Consider the following 18,228-nt stretch of genomic DNA (forward strand, 5'->3'; position numbering starts at 1 on the left):
AAGCCGCGCTAAATAAGCTAAGGCTTTATTTAGGTCGGCTTAAGCTTTTAATATTCGCTCCTTAGTAATTTCTTCTTTTTTATTTAATTAATCGGACTTTAGATTTATTCGGGATACTAGGAAATACGTTAGCTATAAATAATAAATAGGATAACGAAGTTACTTATAAGAGCTAATCGCTACGCCCGATATATTATAGGAACGACCCCGCTATATATATTTAGTATACTTAGAAGATTTCTTTAGTATTTTATAGTAGAAGCCGCGCGACGAATAAAAAGAATATAGTATAACGTCGAAACTAAGACGATTAATAGACTTAGCTAAATAAATATACTTAAGGGTCTTATAAGAACGATCCTTCGATATACGACTAAATATACTATTAGTAGTATATCCTAAGGGATAGAAAGGACGAAATAAGGAATATATATACGCGCGATAAGGGTATATTTATATACGGCGGCTAAGGTAGTAGTAGGTCTTATAGAGAAGACTAAAAGGAAGGGAGATATTATATTATAACTACGGTTAGCGGGCTATAGGAGAGCCGGCTACGTTTATATAATAAGGCGGCTTAGAATAATAGTTAGGACGAGAAGTTACTTAGGCTTAGCTTACTTAGAGTATACGTAAGCTAAGTAAGCTTTATATAGATAGATTACTACTTAGGAGCATAGCTTATAAGTAAGCTATAGTAAGCTATAAAGGGGATTATAGCTAGGACCGTAATTTAAGGATAGTCTTTATAGGTATATATAGCTACCTACTTTTACTCCTTTAGATAAATAGCTCTCTAGCTTTTAATATATTATAGATCTTTATTATAATTCTATCTTTAATTTTAATTACTTAGTTATAGTCTATAGTCTATAACCTTTAACTTATTACTAATATAATATACTTATTATTACTTAGACCACGCCTTATTATATCTACTAATATAAACCCCTCGATAGGTTTATCCCTTAGGAATAATACCGGTCGTTATACTTAATAGGGAATAAAGATATATAAGTAGTAGAGGCTACTCTTTAAGTTATAGATAAGGAGGTAGCGTAAATACTATCGGATTTTACTACCTATCTAATTAATATATATAGTTTTAGGTTAATACTTTTAACCGGCCTAAGAGATACTTTTATTATAGTAAAAAAGGATACTACCTTAATAAGTATAAGGTATACTCTTAAGACTATAAGATTAGATTTATAATATATAAAGTAGTAAATAAGACTCTTTACCTTAAAAGAAAAGATAATAGAAGCGTAATTCCCTTAGTACTTACTAATAGGTTCTCTTAAATAAGTATATATATTTAAAGGCTTATTATATACTAAGTAGATACGTAGTTAGACTCCTTTATATTACTACTTATAAAATAAGTTAAAGCTATAGTTATACTATCTTACTTAAATTAAGCTATTAATAAAAGAGAATCTAGTTTCCTAGACTAGTTTTAGAGATATAAAAGCCTATATAAGTAAAAGCTAAGGAATCTAAAAGTAAGCGATATAAAAAAAGAAATAGGAAGGATATTAGTTATTATAATTATAGATAATATATAATAAAGCGATATATATAGTTAGATAATCTATATAACTATAATAGGGATTAATACTTATAAGGGGAAAAGATAAAGAGTTAAAGAAGATATAGAGGAAATCGAGATAATAAGAATAGTAAAAACTAGCCTAAAGATTATTCTTATATACTATAGATATAGAGTAGATCTAGATAAAAAGTTTAATAGACTAATAGATAAAATCGTCGGAGAAATTATATATAAAAGAATCCCGATCCCTTTAAATTACCTAATTAACTTTATTCCCTAACTATATAAGAGACTTAGTATAAGATACGTAGATATAGCCTAAGGTATAGAAATATAAAATTCTAAACCCTAGAGAAAGTAAAGAGTAATATAAGACCTTATAAAGCTATAATAATAGTTATAAAAGTAGCTAAAGATAATATAAAAAGTAGTTTACTCCTCCTTAAATATTTATAAGGAAAACTCGCGGTAGCTTTAGTATAAGTCGAAGAATAAGATAAAGAATACTAAGTTAAACTAATTAAGCTTACTTACCTTACTTATAAAGAATCGGATTATAAGTACCTTAAAGTTTAATAAGTACTAAAGGAAGTTAGGTTTATAACTAATATAATTAGTATAACGTAACTAGCCTAAAGACTATCTAATTAATAAACTCTAAAGGTAATAAAACTAAGGAAAGATAAATTTATTATATAGGAAGTAGTACTCTTAATAAGATACTAAGAGATAACTTTAAAGGACCTTATAGCGATTCCTATAATATATATAAATATAGTCCTTATACCCTTCCGCTTACTTAAGTATATATAAGACCTACCCTATATTTAAGTATAGCTTAGTAGCTAGAAAGCTAAAGTTCTAAGCGCCTTAATTAATACTAAGTTTAAAGGAAACCTTATTATTAAAAGATATATAAACGTATATAGGCTTAAAATCCTACTAATAAAAGCATTAATAATAGCGTATACTAAGTCCCTTATAAATAAAGTTAAGGAGGTAGAGACTAATCTCTATCTAGGTATAGCCTAGATACTAATCCGTCTTTATATTATATTAGATAGAGTCTTAGTCCTCTTTATCTTAGGCATACTATTTATTAAAGCCGCGCGTATATTATTTAATTATTCCTTAAAGAACGGCGATATATAGGTTAAATATTAAATTAGTACTATTTAGGTAGTTACGCTAGAGGTAGGAGCTATTAAATAAGAGCTTTTAAACGAGGTTAATATATTAAAATCCTTTTAAACTACGACCTTAATAGTTAATAAAGATATATATAAAAGATTAAAGCTTAAGGAGACTATATAAGAAATAGCTACCTAGCTCCTAAGAATTTTTTTTTAGGCTTTAGTAATAAAAGTTAAAGAAGATAACCTAGGAGCTACCTAATAATTATAGAGAAACCCCTTTTTAGATACCTTAATGGCCGAGATTCTCTTACTAAGAGGTAAGATCCTTAGTTATAAAAGGGGCGCTAACTAAGTCCTTAACCTAGCCTACGCTAGCGTAAATAAGCCCTTAATAGTACTAATATAATAGTAATTAATTATAGACGAAAGAGATAAAGCGATTCTAGCTATTAGATCTAAAATAGTAAAAGAGATTATTAAAGTTATAGTTATAGAGGCTATAAGAGAATTTAAGAAAAACATTATTAAAGCTAAAAAGAAGTTTAGAAAGATCTAAAAGGTTAAAGTTAAGATAGGGAGGAAACGACCTATTAGATTATATAATCTAAGAGTTAATACTCTCTTTAAAAAAAAAGTAAATAAGATTAACCTTATTAATAATACTTTATTAAACGGCTCGACGCTAAAAAGGGACCTTAACTAAAAGAAGACTAAATAGAATACTGTTAAAAATAAGATATAGCCTAGACCCTACCTAGAATACTTAATAGGAAAATTCTTAAGTATATAGAAAGGAAAGCGGCTAATATAAGAGAGACTTAAAGTAATTTATAAATAATTTAAGGGCTTTCTTATAAAAGTAAAAATCTAGATCTTCGATAGTTATCGCGAAGACTATTACGCTACGTAGGTAAAAGTAAAACGCGCTCCGATAGGTGCGATATAATTAATATATATAACTAATAACCGCGTTTTCCGATATACCCCCTTAGGAATCGCGGCTCCGCCGGGATTCCTAGACCTAAGCCTACGACGCGGGAGTCGAATACTAAGTACCGCGCCTATTACCTAGGGAAATCTAAGAGAGAGAGGTACGGCTATCTATAGGTATTACCCCGCAACGCGTAGTTACCGGAAGTTATAGGGGGTAGTTTGCTACCCCCTCCCGGGCTTATAACTATCGCGAAGACTATTACGCTACGTAGGCAAAAGTAAAACGCGCTCCGATAGGTACGTTGCAATTAATATATATAACTAATAACCGCGTTTTCCGATAATAGTATTTTATTTAATAGGGAAGTAGCGTTATCCTAGGACTTTATAAAAAAGGGTAAAGTCGACCTAGCTATAGCCCCCTTATAGGTTATTAGGATAATAAAATATAAGGCGTAGTAAGCAGCTTTAATTCCGATCTTAAAAGCGATAGAGTAGAAAGTTATTAATATCCTTAAAATTAGACTAGAAATAAGAGTCCTTAAAGAAGGGTATAGGCCCTATAAGAACCCCTTTTTCCTTATAGTAAAGAAAGATAAAGAGCTACGCTTAATTAATTTTACTACGCGTATAAATACTATTATAATAAGAGATATAAACCTACCGCTAAATATAAATAAGTTTAGTAACTACTTCTTAATATATAAGATCCTTTCCCTCCTAAACCTTTTTTTAGGCTATAATTAAATCCCTCTTAATATTAAAAGCTATAACTTAATAATATTCGCGATACTTATTAGCCTCTTATATATATATATACTCTATTAAGGGGCTATAAACTTAGTTAGCTAATTTATAAGGATAATATAAAGAATCCTATAAGACCTTATACCGAATATCTATAGGAATTTCCTTAATAATATAAGTATTAAAGGGCCCGATATAACGTATAATAATAAAGAGGTAGCGCTAAGAGTAAGGAGATTTATCTTTAAATACTTTATTAACCTTAATAAAGTCTTAGTTAACGACGAACTCTTTAGTTATATAATTATAAGGGCTAAATCGAAATTCTATTAATAAGTAACTAAAGTTATTAGTTATATTTATAAAATAAATAAAAGCTACCTTATAAAAGCTAAAGTTATTAAAATTAAAGAATAGATAAGATACCTTAATATAACGTATATTAAAGCTTTCCTTAGTATTATAGGATACTATTAAATCTAGATTAAATAGTTTACTATCTTAGTAAAATCCCTTATAGACCTATTAAAGAAAGAAGTCTACTAGGAGTAAGGAGATAAATAAGTAAAAGCGATAGCTGCCCTTAAGGAAGCTATTATTAATCTAGTCTTTTTAGTATCCTTTAACGTCGGCCTAGGAAGAGGAGATATTATCCTAATATATAATACTAGTTTACTTAGCTAGGGAGTAGTCTTAATATAAATTATCAATAGAAAGAGGCGCCTTATAAGGTTTAAAAGTAAAACGTAGTTACTAGTAGAAACTAAATATAATACGATAAAGAGGGAGTATAAGGCTATATTAAGTACGCTTAAGAGACTAAGATTATACCTATATAGCGTATATTTTATCCTAGAAACTAACGTATAGGTCTTAGTTAATTAATTAAAAGGTACCCTTAAAGACGTCCCTAAAGCTATAGTAACTTACTAGATAAGCTATATTTTCCTCTTTAACTTTACTATATAATACGTTAAAGGTAAGAAGAATAGTATAGCTAATGGACTCTTAAGAAAGCCTAAAGGACCTTTTAATATATTAGATAGGGAAATAGAAGGCGATATTAAAGAGTTTATAGACTTTTACTTAAACGTAGTATAAGGGACTAAGCTATAAGGGGACTACTTAAAGGAATCGAGGATAATTATAGACTTCCTTTAAACGTTAAAACGGCTAAAAGGCCTTTCTAAATAAGACTATAGGAAGCTACGCTTAAAGAGTCTAAATTTCTATATTAAAGATTAAAAGCTTTAGCGACTCCCTAGGAAGAAAGAAAGGGGACCTATACTAGTTATAGATAACCTAAAAGAATAGAAAAGGATTATCGTAAAGTACTATATATAAATAGGATATAAAGGATAATAAGTTATATATACGTTCGTAAAGAATAGGTATTAGTAGGCTAGCCTTTAAAACGATATTTATAGTATAATCTCTTTTTATAAAGAATACTAATACTTTATAACTAAGAGACCCTAGGAAGTTATAACCGCGACTACGCCTAGCTACCTTATAAGTAAAATTTACTCTAATAGCTAGTATATAATATCTAATTATAGGTATTTATACCTTATAAAAGTATAAGACGACCTTACTAAATAAGTAAAAGTAACCCTAGTTAAAGAAATTACCGTAGGAGCTATAACTAAATTTATACTCTTTATTATTTATAGGTATAGCGTAATACTATACGCTATAATCGATAAAAGGCCCGAAATAAAGAAAGACTTTAAGTATATCTTAGAGGATATAGGCGTTAAGGTTATCTAAACTTTAGTATATAATTTAAAGGCAAACGCGGTAGTAAAATAAGGGTACTAAAGGTTAATAGTAGTACTTATAAAAATAGTAAAGAAAAAAGGTAAGTAGATTAAATACCTTAACTAAGTAATCCTTATAAACTAAATAGTAGTTAGAGATATTATAGAGTAGGTAAAGGTATAGGCTTAGGTACGGTCTATTAAAAGAAGGTTAATAATCTATAAGAGAGAAAAGAAAGAGAAGTATAGGCCTAGCCTATATAGGCGCGGAGGCCGCTTATATATAGACTTAGCCTAGACCTTAGTCTAGGCCTATATAGGGTAAAAGCCCTTATATTATACCCCTACCTAGCTTTTTAAAAAGGCGCGCCTTTAAATAATACTTAATACCGCGCTTAGGGGGATAGAACCCTTACGCGGACTATATACGCTTAGTCGCGGAAAAAACATTAGTAAATAACGTATAATACCCTTCTAAGCGAGCTTCTTAAATAAACTATATTATTAGTAGGGGCCGCGCCCTAAGAGTCGGGCTTTAGTACTTATAGCTATGGAGTAGAGGTATATAAAATAGTATATAGCTAGCTTTAGTAAGCTTATAATATCCCGCCCCCCTTATATCGGCGTATAGTAGTAGCTCCTAGTACCGTAACGTAAGGGATGGTACTCCGGTATATAAGGCTCCGCTCCCTCTTATATAAGGCTATATAGGCACTCCCTTTCGCTATAGTTATATTATATTAGCGGCCTTCCTATATCTTAGCCGCCCTTTCGGTCGCTATAAGTATATATCTCGTCTATATAGTAGCTACTACTATACGCGAGGGAACGCCGACGAAGCCTATAAAGGCGTTACTAAGATTACTCGTTACTAGAGTCGCTATCGTTAAACCTAACCTCCTTTCTATCTTAGCGCGTACGCCCCTTTATTACTTAGAGTGCGTTTACCCGCGCCTCTTAGCGTAGGCACTTTAAAAACTAGTAGGATTTACTACTATAGCTTATATAGCGACCCTCCTATCGCTACCTCTTTCTATCCTTAGTCCTTAAGGCGAGGATAGAGATATCTATAATATTACTAGCGTTATCTTCTTCTTATATTATAAAAGAAGATAAAAAAAGAAACTTATTACCTTTATAAGCATAAGGATAAGCTCGCGTAAAGATAGTTAAATTAAGCGTAGATATCCCTTATTATAGCGCTATAAGTATAAAGCTTTACTTTTATATAAAGTAGCTATAGCTTAAGCTTTATAGTAGTAGGTTCGCCCTTAAAGCGTAAGCGATTAGCCTAAAAGTCTCGCGGTAACGCTAGTTCCCCTTTAATAAAGAAAGCTAAGAAAGGTATAAGGGAATCCTAGTCCTAAGAGACTCTTAGTTTAGGACTTAATATTAGCGAGGGTTATGCCCTTATTACCTCGCTAAATACCTTAACTTTAACTACTAATAAGCCTACCCTTATAAGCTAGGAAACTTATAAGTCTATTACCCCTATTAGCGATATTAATACTAGCGAGGAGACTATGCCTAGGCGCTCTTAGGTAAGTACCGATAACCTAGCTACTCTATCTTAATAAGGCAGCTCTAGCTAATAGGAGATTATCGCCTAGGCCGCTTCCTAGAATAAGTAGGCTAATATTAACGACGAGGCCTAGCTAAATAAAGGCTAAAATAATCTTAATACCTAGCTAAATAAGAAGTAAAATAATAATAACGGTAATAATAAAGATAGCCGCGATCTAACTCCTCCTACCGATAAACCTAAGAATAGCGGCGCTAGAGATAAGGGTACCTAGGCGGCGGTATAAGGCGGTCGCGCTCTTATAAAGAAGTATACTTAATTTAAGGCTAAAGCCCGCTTAGTTAGGGCCTAGGGGGTTATCCCTCGTAAGCTCTAGTATATATATTATTTTAGGACGGTCGTTAAGGAGTATAGTACGACCGAGCCTAAGCTTATCGAGGTACTCTTAATTAGCTATATTTTCTTAAGGGTTTCCTTAACGCGCTATAAGTAGTACTATAGATATACCGCGACCTATAACTAAGTAAGTTTCCCCTTAACTTTAAATATTACGATTAATAAGTTAATCCTTATTAAGGCCGCTACTCTTATATCTAGTAACTAAGCTAATATAGTCGCTATCGTAGAGTACTTATATAAGCTTAATAAGCTAAAGACCGGTAATAAAGATATTAAGGACGATAGCTTAAACGCGGGCATACTTATTTTTAAGGAGGGTAATTATAAGAATATACCTTTATATTCCTATTTTACTATTATAAAGAAATAATAAGCATATGGAGGCTTTATAGAATAAGGTAGTAAAAAGAGGCTCTATAATATAGTCTAAGGGAATAACCCTTAAAAGACAAAGACCTCTACTAGATAACTATACCTTCCTCTAGGAAAAGCGGGTTAGGATAAGCCTATCCTTATAAACAAAAATATGCATAAAATGCATAAGTTAATTACGAGCAGAACGGATACCCTATTACCTATTTTGGCCCAGCGGTTCCGAAGATATCCGCGATACGAGAATAGGTAGGGCATAGAACATTCTAGTTAAATCCACTACTTATACTAGAACCTATAGTCTTACGTTAACCATCACGCCATAATCAGACCACCTACTAAGTTAGGAAGATATACTATAGATAGAGCTTTTTAAGCACTATAGAATATGCTAGAAAGCTAACTAATTAGTCTACTAGTAGGCGAGCAATAGTCTATAAAAGACGAAGGATTTCCCTAGGAGTAGTAGATAGAATAAGCAAGTTCGCAAGTATCTTTTGCAACGCTATTCTTTTAATATATTATTTAGCCCCTTATATGCTCGTTATAAATTCCGGACGAAATCCTACCCTATACTCCTTCGACCGATCTTTCCGCTTACGTTATCGATTACCCGATTCTGCGCTTATTGCTTATACCTTCTTATAGTAATTAGCGCTATCTTACTATTATAGTATAGTATTTAGCTAAGGCTTTCGACGCCGCTAAGACGGCCTATTATAAGTCCTTTAAGACTATAGGTATATAAAAGTCTATAGTTATAAGTTTTTATCCGACCCTTTTATTAGCGACCACTTAATAATATACTAAGTTAAGCGTACTAACTACTATACGCTAATTAATAAGCGCTGCGAGCTTATTATTCGACTTAACCCCGCGCCCTTATTCGATATCGCTCGTATAAGCCTAGAGTACCGGGCCTAGGAATCCCGGTTAAAACTCTACTTTATTAATAGCGATATAAGCTATATTTCTTAGTAGTACGCCTTACTATTTACTAAGGCTAAGGTAAGTGCTATGCTAATAAGTTAGCTTACCTACTTAGGGGCATACCTATTTAAGGGCACGTCTTATATAACTAAGATAGTATATTCTAATAGTAATTAAAGCCGCGTTTTTATATCGCGATACTTAATTATAGTGTTTTCCTATTATTCTAGCTGCTAGCTTCTATATAGAGCTTTAAAATCCGCCTTCTAATTAGCTATTGCGACGGTAAACGGCTTAAGGGCGCGTTAAAGCTATTTCCTCGTCTTAATAACTTATTTAATCCGTATAAACCGGCTATTTAGATCTTAGGCGATTTTTCGTTGCTTTTAAGGCTATAGACGATATAATTAATACTTAAGCTATTATATACGTAGCTATACCGTTATAAGCTATATATTCTAACGATTAAGGCTATAGCTAACTTTGCTAAAAAGTATATAGATTATACGGTTAACTTAACCGCGATTTTCGAGCCCCTTAATAAGCCTATAGACTTCCTATAATCGTCTCGGTATTTTAAGAGCATCGCTATTATCTATTAAGCTTAAATTCTTCTTCTTCTTTAGTAGTAACGGCGTTAACGGCGCGGGTAAGATAAAGCGGCTTATTAATAGCTTTACTATATTAACTAGCTAAAGTCCTATCCCTCGCTACCCCCTTTTAATATTTTTCTCGGTTAGGCCGGCCTACTAGGCTTAATAATAGCAGCGAAGGAAAAGTGCCTTACTAATTAGTACTATATCGTTGAGAGAAGCGATTTTTTAGAGTTAACGTTAGTAGGCAGCTTTAATCGGCGAAAAAATCGAAATATTAAGAGGTTAAAGGACGTGCGAGGCGTATAGAGGTAGGAAAAGGAGATATATACTATATAGGAAGCATTCGTATATAAAATCGTTAGTTTAATAGCTTCTATAGCTATCTATAATTAAGAGGACGTTGCCTTATAGCTAGCTTCTTATTTATAGGATAAAGACCTACTTAAGCTATTAAATCGCGATAGAGTCGCTCGTCTAGCCCTTTAAAGAGGCTATAAAGTCTTAATCCTTTAGAAAGTCGAGTTCTTTAGGGAACTATTAGTATTAAAGGTCCTAACCTTTAAAGATTATAAGAGGAGTTAAGGCCCGGCTAATAGTAGAGACGTATTTTACTATTATAGTCTAATAACGCGACCTAAGCCGCTTCTTAAGCGTCTCCTTCTTCTCTAAGCTCCCTAGCACGAGGCCGTTATAGCCGAGGCCTTCGAGGATACCTATCTCGTCTATATTAAAGCGTGATTCCGGGGGAATAGCCTATAAAGCCGGGAGCTTAAGTAACTAGAACTACTCCTTAATCCGGGCTATAGAAGGGCCGTTAATACGAGCAGAATTAAGAGCTTTACCTTTAATCGTGCTAACCTTTAGATTTCGGGCTAAAAAGCCTACTACCTAGTGTTTTCTAAGTAGGCGGGTATCGCCTATAGCCGTAATAATACGGCCGGCGAATTCCCTTAGCTAGAGATATATTAGGGGGAGCCTAAGGGCGGCTTAGGTAAGAACCTAATCTTAGAGGTGTTTCTCTTACTCTCGGCTAAGCCTCTAATAGTATTTATATGCCTCTCTCTTTAGTTAGGTACCTTTAAGGCGTTTCTAAAGTATTGTCCTTAGAATACCCTACTTCTAACTAGCCTATACCTAACCTATGCTAAGTTTAATATTAGCTAGAGCGTTCTAAAGCTAATCTTCGGTATATTTAGAAAGCTAAGATATTACTTATTTAAATAATGTTTTTTTAATAATAATTAAGTATAAGATATATAAGAATTCGCGGTTATAATATATAAGTTAGTCGGCGCATTAGTATTATAAAGACGTGCCCTTAAGTAGGTGTGCCCCTAAGTAGGTAAGCTAACTTAGAGATAGGTCTCGACGTAGAGGATAAAGAAGGAGCGGAGGATAGGGTAGTTCTATTATTTCCGGAGGTATTTAGTATAGTAAAGGGGGTGCCTTAGTTAGTTCCTACTACGCTAGCGAAGAAGAAGGGTAGTCGGAAGTAATAAATAGGTCTTATCTTTCTTTTATTTAGTTATAACTATCCTTCTCTCCGTTATCGTTAAGGTCTCGATAAAGTTATAGTTTAGTTTTATTTTCCTTAATAATATTTAATAGGTAGTATAAATAGTTTTCCCTTATTCTCTTATTTTACTATTTTATATATAGTTATAAGACGTTTAAGTATACTAATATATTAACGAGTTAGTAGCGATTTAGTAGGGATTCGTTATTAATTTAGTAGTATATTCCTACGCTAATAGGTTTCCCTACCTTACTTAATCTTATACCTCTTTTTCCCGGTTAGGCTAGTAGTATATTCTTTAATAAGGTCTTAGCTATTCGCTATATCTTTAGTATCGACCTATTAGTTATACTTAGCTAGCTATCCTTTTTATTTAATAAGGAAAAAGGTATTGCCCTTAGATCTTTTTTAGTCTTTAATCTCTTAGACTTCTTATTTACCTTTATCGTCCTCTAAGTTTAATATTAATAGGGTTTCGCTATCTTTATAGGTGCCTTTACGCTCCTTTTATAGCTCTAAGAGACTAATATAGAAAACGTTATAAAAGCGTAAGTACTTCTTAGGGAGTATAAGATAATATACTTACTTTTTAATAGCTTATAGGACCTAAAACGGTCTAATATACTTAGGTAAGAGTTTTCTTTTTTCGTCCTTAAGGTATAAGTTCTTTATCGATAATACTATAAGGTCTCTTACTTTTAATATAAGTAGTTAGTACCTTAAATTATAGTATTTCGCTTACGATTTAATAGCTTTTCCTTAGTATTCCTTAAGCTTCTTTTATAGCTCTTATAGCCTAGTAACTCTTACTCTTACTTTAAGTACCCCCCTTTAAATAATATTATCCTTAATATTAATATAGAAGTTTAGTTAGTAACTTATTAACGCTTTATTAAGTAATAACTTAGTTATCGCGTTCTTTATATTATTATATATAAATTAAGTAATATATAGGAGTAACGCTTAGTTAGTTTATTTTAAGTTAGTAAAGTATCTTAAGTAATACTATATAGCTTAGTTTATTTATTTTATTTACTTATTAGTTTATAGGTAAAATACTATTAATAGCCTACGTTTTACTTATAAGATAAAATAGAGATCTAACTAAAACTTACTTATAAATAAGGACCCTTTATCTAAGATAATACCCTTTAAAGGTCTATATACTAATTTAACTTAGTAATAGAATAATTCTACTAGCTCTAGAGCTATTATTATCTTAAAGATAGGAAAGAAGAAGTAATACTTAGTATATTAGTCTACGATTACTAAGATCGTATTAACGTCTTATTTATTATACTATACTTTAAGTAGACCTATAGTAAAGTTTATTAATAATTCTTCCTATAGTTATATAAGATATAGTAATAATTATATAGTACTATAAAAGCAATGCTTCTTAGATACTATACCTTAATATACTAGGTATAACTAAACGTATTTATTTACGTCTTTTATTATTCTATCTTAGTAGAAGTTCCTCGCTAGTAGTTTGCTAGTATATTAGGAGCTAAAGTATCTTATTAACGAATTATTATAAAAGAGCTATATTAGCTCTTACTATAAGGCTGCTTCTAAAGGCACTATAATATAACCTTTCTATAGTAGTAGTCTATCTAAGCGTATTAACTAGAAACCCTTCCCTTTTAAGAAGTCTTTAGTCTTCTTTAGCTTATTAATCGCTATATTAACCGACTAAGTATATTTTAATAACTCTAGTAGTAGTTTTAGAACTTCTACTATATAAACCTTTATATAGTAGGCCGCTTCTTTAGCGGTCTTCCTTAAGAGTAACTATTTATAACTAGCTCTCTCTTTAGCTTAATCGGCTAATTATTTAAGTCTCGCGCCTAAATTATTATAGTTTAGCTATAGATAAGCTTATATATTTTCCTTATATAAAGGCACTTTACTATACTTATATTAACTTAAGGTTAAGTATCTCTTTACCTATAAAAACGCCTTATTATTTCTCTATATAAATATAGTATTAATAGTAGCTAGCTTTACTTATAGCTTTAGTAATAGTTCTATAAATAAGGGTTTCTCGCCCTTATATCTAGGTATTCTTAATAGCGCGTCTACTAGGTTTAATTTACCTATATAATACTTAATCGTAAAGTTAAATAGTACTAAATATATATACTATCTTACTTACCTTTTATTTAAGGAGGTCTAGTATATAAACGTTTAAAGGTTATAGTAGTCTAATAATACCTTTACTTTATACGCTGCCCCTTTAATATAATATCGCTAGTATTTAAATAACTTAACGATAGCAAATAGTTCTTAGTCTAGAATACTATAATTAAGTTTAGCTCTAGTAAACTTCCTTAACTAAAATATAATCGGATAGTAACGTCCTTTATTATTAAGTTAAGAGATAATCCTTACTATCGCGAATTATAATATATCTATTTCGATATAAATATATCTTTCTAGATTATAATATTAAAGGAGTAGGGCTCCTTAAAAAGCATCCTTAAGAGCTTAAAACGCTACCCTTTTAGTAAGGTTTAGCTCTATACTCCTTAGCCTCTTCCTATTCTTACTCCCCTTTAATAATATAGTTAGGGGCGCTATAACTCCTAAGTACTTATATATAAATCGTTAGTAAAAATTATAGAACCTAAGGAAAACCTAAATATTATAGTAGGTTATAGGTTTAGGCTATTAGGCTATTGCCTCTACCTATCGAGGGTCTATCGATACCTTATTAATAAATAAAATAAACCTAAGGAACTTAACTAACTATTAATAAAAGATATACTTTAATAGTTTTATATAGAGCTCTATAGCCCTTAACCTTTCTATTACTTATTCTAAGTATTTAGTATATTCTTCTTTTATCTTAGAGTATATAAGGATATTATTAAGGTAAACTACGTAGATTATATCTATAAGCCCCTTAAGCGCTTAATAGATATAGCTTTAAAATATAGCTAGTATATTAGTAAGTTTAAAGGGTATTACTAGGTATTTAAAATATCTATAATACGTTTAAAAAGCAGTCTTTTATTTATCTCCTTCTTAAATTTAAATATATTAATATATATTCTATATATTAATCTTAGAAAAATACTTAGCTCCTTAATAGTAGTTAATAATCTCTAAAATAAAGGGTAAAGGGTACTAATTCTTTTATATAACCTAGTTAAGTCCTCGGTAGTCTATATATAGCTATAAGGTACTATCCTTTTTTAAAATAAAAAGGATAGGCGCCCTAGCTAGGCTTTTTAACTCCTAGATTATTTTCCTTCTTATTACGTCTTAGACCTAATCGCGTAATACTTAGAGTTCCCTTTATAATAAAAGGTAAATTAGTCTATAAGGGGGTTCTATATTAAGGATTAAATTAATTAAGTAATCTATTCCCTTTTTAGCTAGTAGTAAGTTAGATCTATTAGCTAAGAAAGTATCTTTAAACTAATAAAGAGTTAGTAGGATTTCGGCCTATTCTTCTTATAAAATCCCTTTATCTTTATCTTTATTTAGTAGCGGGATTAGCTTAGGATTAAGCGCTATTATATATACCCTTACCTCGTTCTTATATTCCTAAAAGAATCTATAAGGAGTCTATAAGGTTTCGCTACTTAGTTAATACTTAAACTACTACTATTATTTCTATAAGATAATATAGATACGTTTATCCTTTAAGGTAGTAACTAATAAAAGGATTAATACTTAATCGTTTAGCGTTAACTTATTAGTACTAATATAGAAACGAGTAATTATCTTTTTAGTACTTCTTATATCTATTATTTAGAGCGGCACTAACTATACTCTATACTCCCTTACCTTACTATTACTTAGCCCTAATAACTTAGGGTATAATAGCGCTACTTATAGTAAACCTTACTATTAAGTAAAGTATATATTTATAAGGTTAACGGTACTATAATTATTTAAGTATATAGGGACTTTAGTAGGGTTTTGCCTTAATATCGTTTTAAGAGTTTTAAGTAACTATTTTATAGGTATTAAGTTTACTAAGGGAGAGGCGTTTACCTTAATATCTTACCTTTTCCTTATTTTATAGTATTAAGTCTAAGAGTCTTTACTAGGGTTTCTACCTTTAAAGAATTAATATATTTTATAGATAGGTATCCTAGCTTATTATATTAGAAATATATAATTCCTAATTAAGTAGAAGATCCTCTTCTTTAATAACGTCCCTTAGTTTAGCCCTTAGTAGGTATATCGCTGGCTTACTAATTATTAGTCGAATTAATAATATTTCCTTAACGATTTTACTTAGCTTATTAGCCTCTTTAATTCCTCCCCCTATATATACTACCTTAGGGTATAGTACTATTTCTATTCCTAGTTCCTCTAAGGGAAGAAGTAGTATTAGTATATTACTTCTTATTAGTAGTAGTATCTTAATATCGTTAAGCGCTTTATATAAGCTCTTCCTATTAGTAAGTATAAATAGGTATTAAATAAAAGTTAATTTAATCTTAAAGTTATAGCTCTAGCTTAGCGAAAAACGTAAGAGCACGCGCTTTTTCTAATAAGCGTTCGAAATACCTCTTTAAGGAGTTAAGGTATAAGCTAAACTCTAAGAGGGACTAGCCTTTTTATTAGCGAGCCTCCTTTAATTATATCGCTAATAGTATCTCCTTATTTATAGTATCCTTAATTAAGATAAGTATTTATTTTTTAAAGTATACTTAATCTATACTATATTTAGTTTAGTTAATCGGCGTTTATTCTTTAAGGTATCGGCGCTATCTCGCTTTATAGTTACTATATATATAATCTACTATATAAAGGATCTTTATTTTATCGCGACGAAAACGTTTAAGCGCTACCTTAAAAGCGTCCTCTAGATCGTAAGTCTAGTTTAAACGTTTTTGTATATTAGTAGGTTAAAATAATTAAGCGATATTTTTAATCTTAACCTTACTACTATAGCTGCTATCCGATTTAAGGGAGTAGGACCGTTAACGCTTCCCTAAATAGATAGCGATAGTACTAGCGCGTTTAGTAATTTCTTCCTTTAATTATATAACGTAATCTTATAAACGTTTCGTCTCCTTTAGCTCCTTAACGCGCGCTTATAAAGCTATAAGCTTTTCCTTATAAGACGGTTATCTTACGCCTATAGGTAGCGATATCTTTAATATAGTTATAACGCTATTTATAGTAAGGGTCTATTCTAAGGATATATCTTCTTATTCTTCGTCTCCTAAATAGGTACTTAATATACGTAATAAAGAGGCCTTAACTAGTTAACTACTACGTTGCGCTATAAGAGCGTTACGTAGTCTTCTTTAAGTAGCTATCTTTACTAAGTAACTAAAAAGGGAAGCTTTAGAAATTATAAGGGAATATATATTACGGTACGATTAGTTAGGTAGTAGAGATAGCTAGAGGTACTACGCTATATATATTATATTCTCCTCGTTATAAGACTAAAGCTTATAAGAAGAAGGATTTTTCTTCTTTAGTCGGAGTAGCGAGTAGTTTATAACTTATAAGCGGGGTAGGTATAATTCCCTGCCGATACCCTATTAATATATTAGTACTATATACCTAAGTACTTTATTAGCCTATACCTCTTAGTAGCGCTCTTATAAAGGAGCTATTAAACTTACTAAGGTATAGTAGTACTACTCTTAGTTATACGGAGCCTTACTATTATAAGAGGCTCTTAATTACCTAGGCGAACTAAGTATTACGTTCGCTTTAATTTTATAACTATAGGAGTATAGATATTTCGCGTATATATATACTAGCGCGGGCGGTTTAACTAAACTAAGTAATTAAATATCGGCTTTAAAGGCAGCTAAAAATAGCTATTCTATATATAGGGATATAGAGAGGGTAAAATAAAGGGTAGATTATACTATTACGGAGTAGGTAGAGGTATAAGCTTAGGTATAGTCTATTAAAAGAAGGTTAATAATCTATAAAAGGGAAAAGGAAGAGAAGTACGGGCCTAGCTTATATAGGCGCGGAGGCCGCTTATATATAGACTTAGCCTAGACCCTAGTCTAGGCCTATATAAGGCAAAAGCCCTTATAAGAGAGTCTTATAAAATATTAGCTTTCTACTTACTATATAAATAAGAACTAGTACTACCTCTTAAGGTAGAATACTTAACTTAGCGACTAATTAACTAAGATAAAGTAAAGATAAGAGAAGAATTATTTAAAGTATATATATAAGTTTTAGAAAGGAAAGAAAAAGATATAGAAGAAGCTAAGAAAAGAGTAATAAGATATCGGAATTAATTAATAAAGAGGACGAATAAAGCTAATAAGTATATAATAAGGAAAGAAAGCTTATAACTTAGAGACCTTATCTTACTATTTAATATAAGATAATTAAATAATCTAAGGAGGTAGGCTAAGTATTAAATAAGGTAGAACGGTCCCTTTTAAGTAATATTATACTAAGAGTAGTTTAGGGTATATAGGATTAAGACTTTAAATAGAATCGTACTTAATAAGATAATCTTAAGAGAGTATTTAAAGAAGTTTAAAAAGGATAAAGAAGGTTAATAGTACTTTACTAAAGATAACTAGTTACTCTAAAATAAGATTACTCTTAATAAAAGGAAGAAGGAAGAAATAATAAATAAAGTAAATAATTTACTACTCTTACTAAGTAGAGAAGCCTTAGATTAAATAGTACTATAGTTATAATAACGCTTTAATAAACCTTAGAAGGATTAAAGCTAGGAAGAGAAAGAAGAGCGACTATAAATACTTAAGAAAGGCCTAAGGTATATAATCGAGGTTTAGCTACTATAAC

This window comes from Hirsutella rhossiliensis, assembly GCF_020360975.1.
Source record: "Hirsutella rhossiliensis strain HR02 chromosome Unknown scaffold00001, whole genome shotgun sequence".
Taxonomy (NCBI): Eukaryota; Fungi; Ascomycota; class Sordariomycetes; order Hypocreales; family Ophiocordycipitaceae; genus Hirsutella; species Hirsutella rhossiliensis.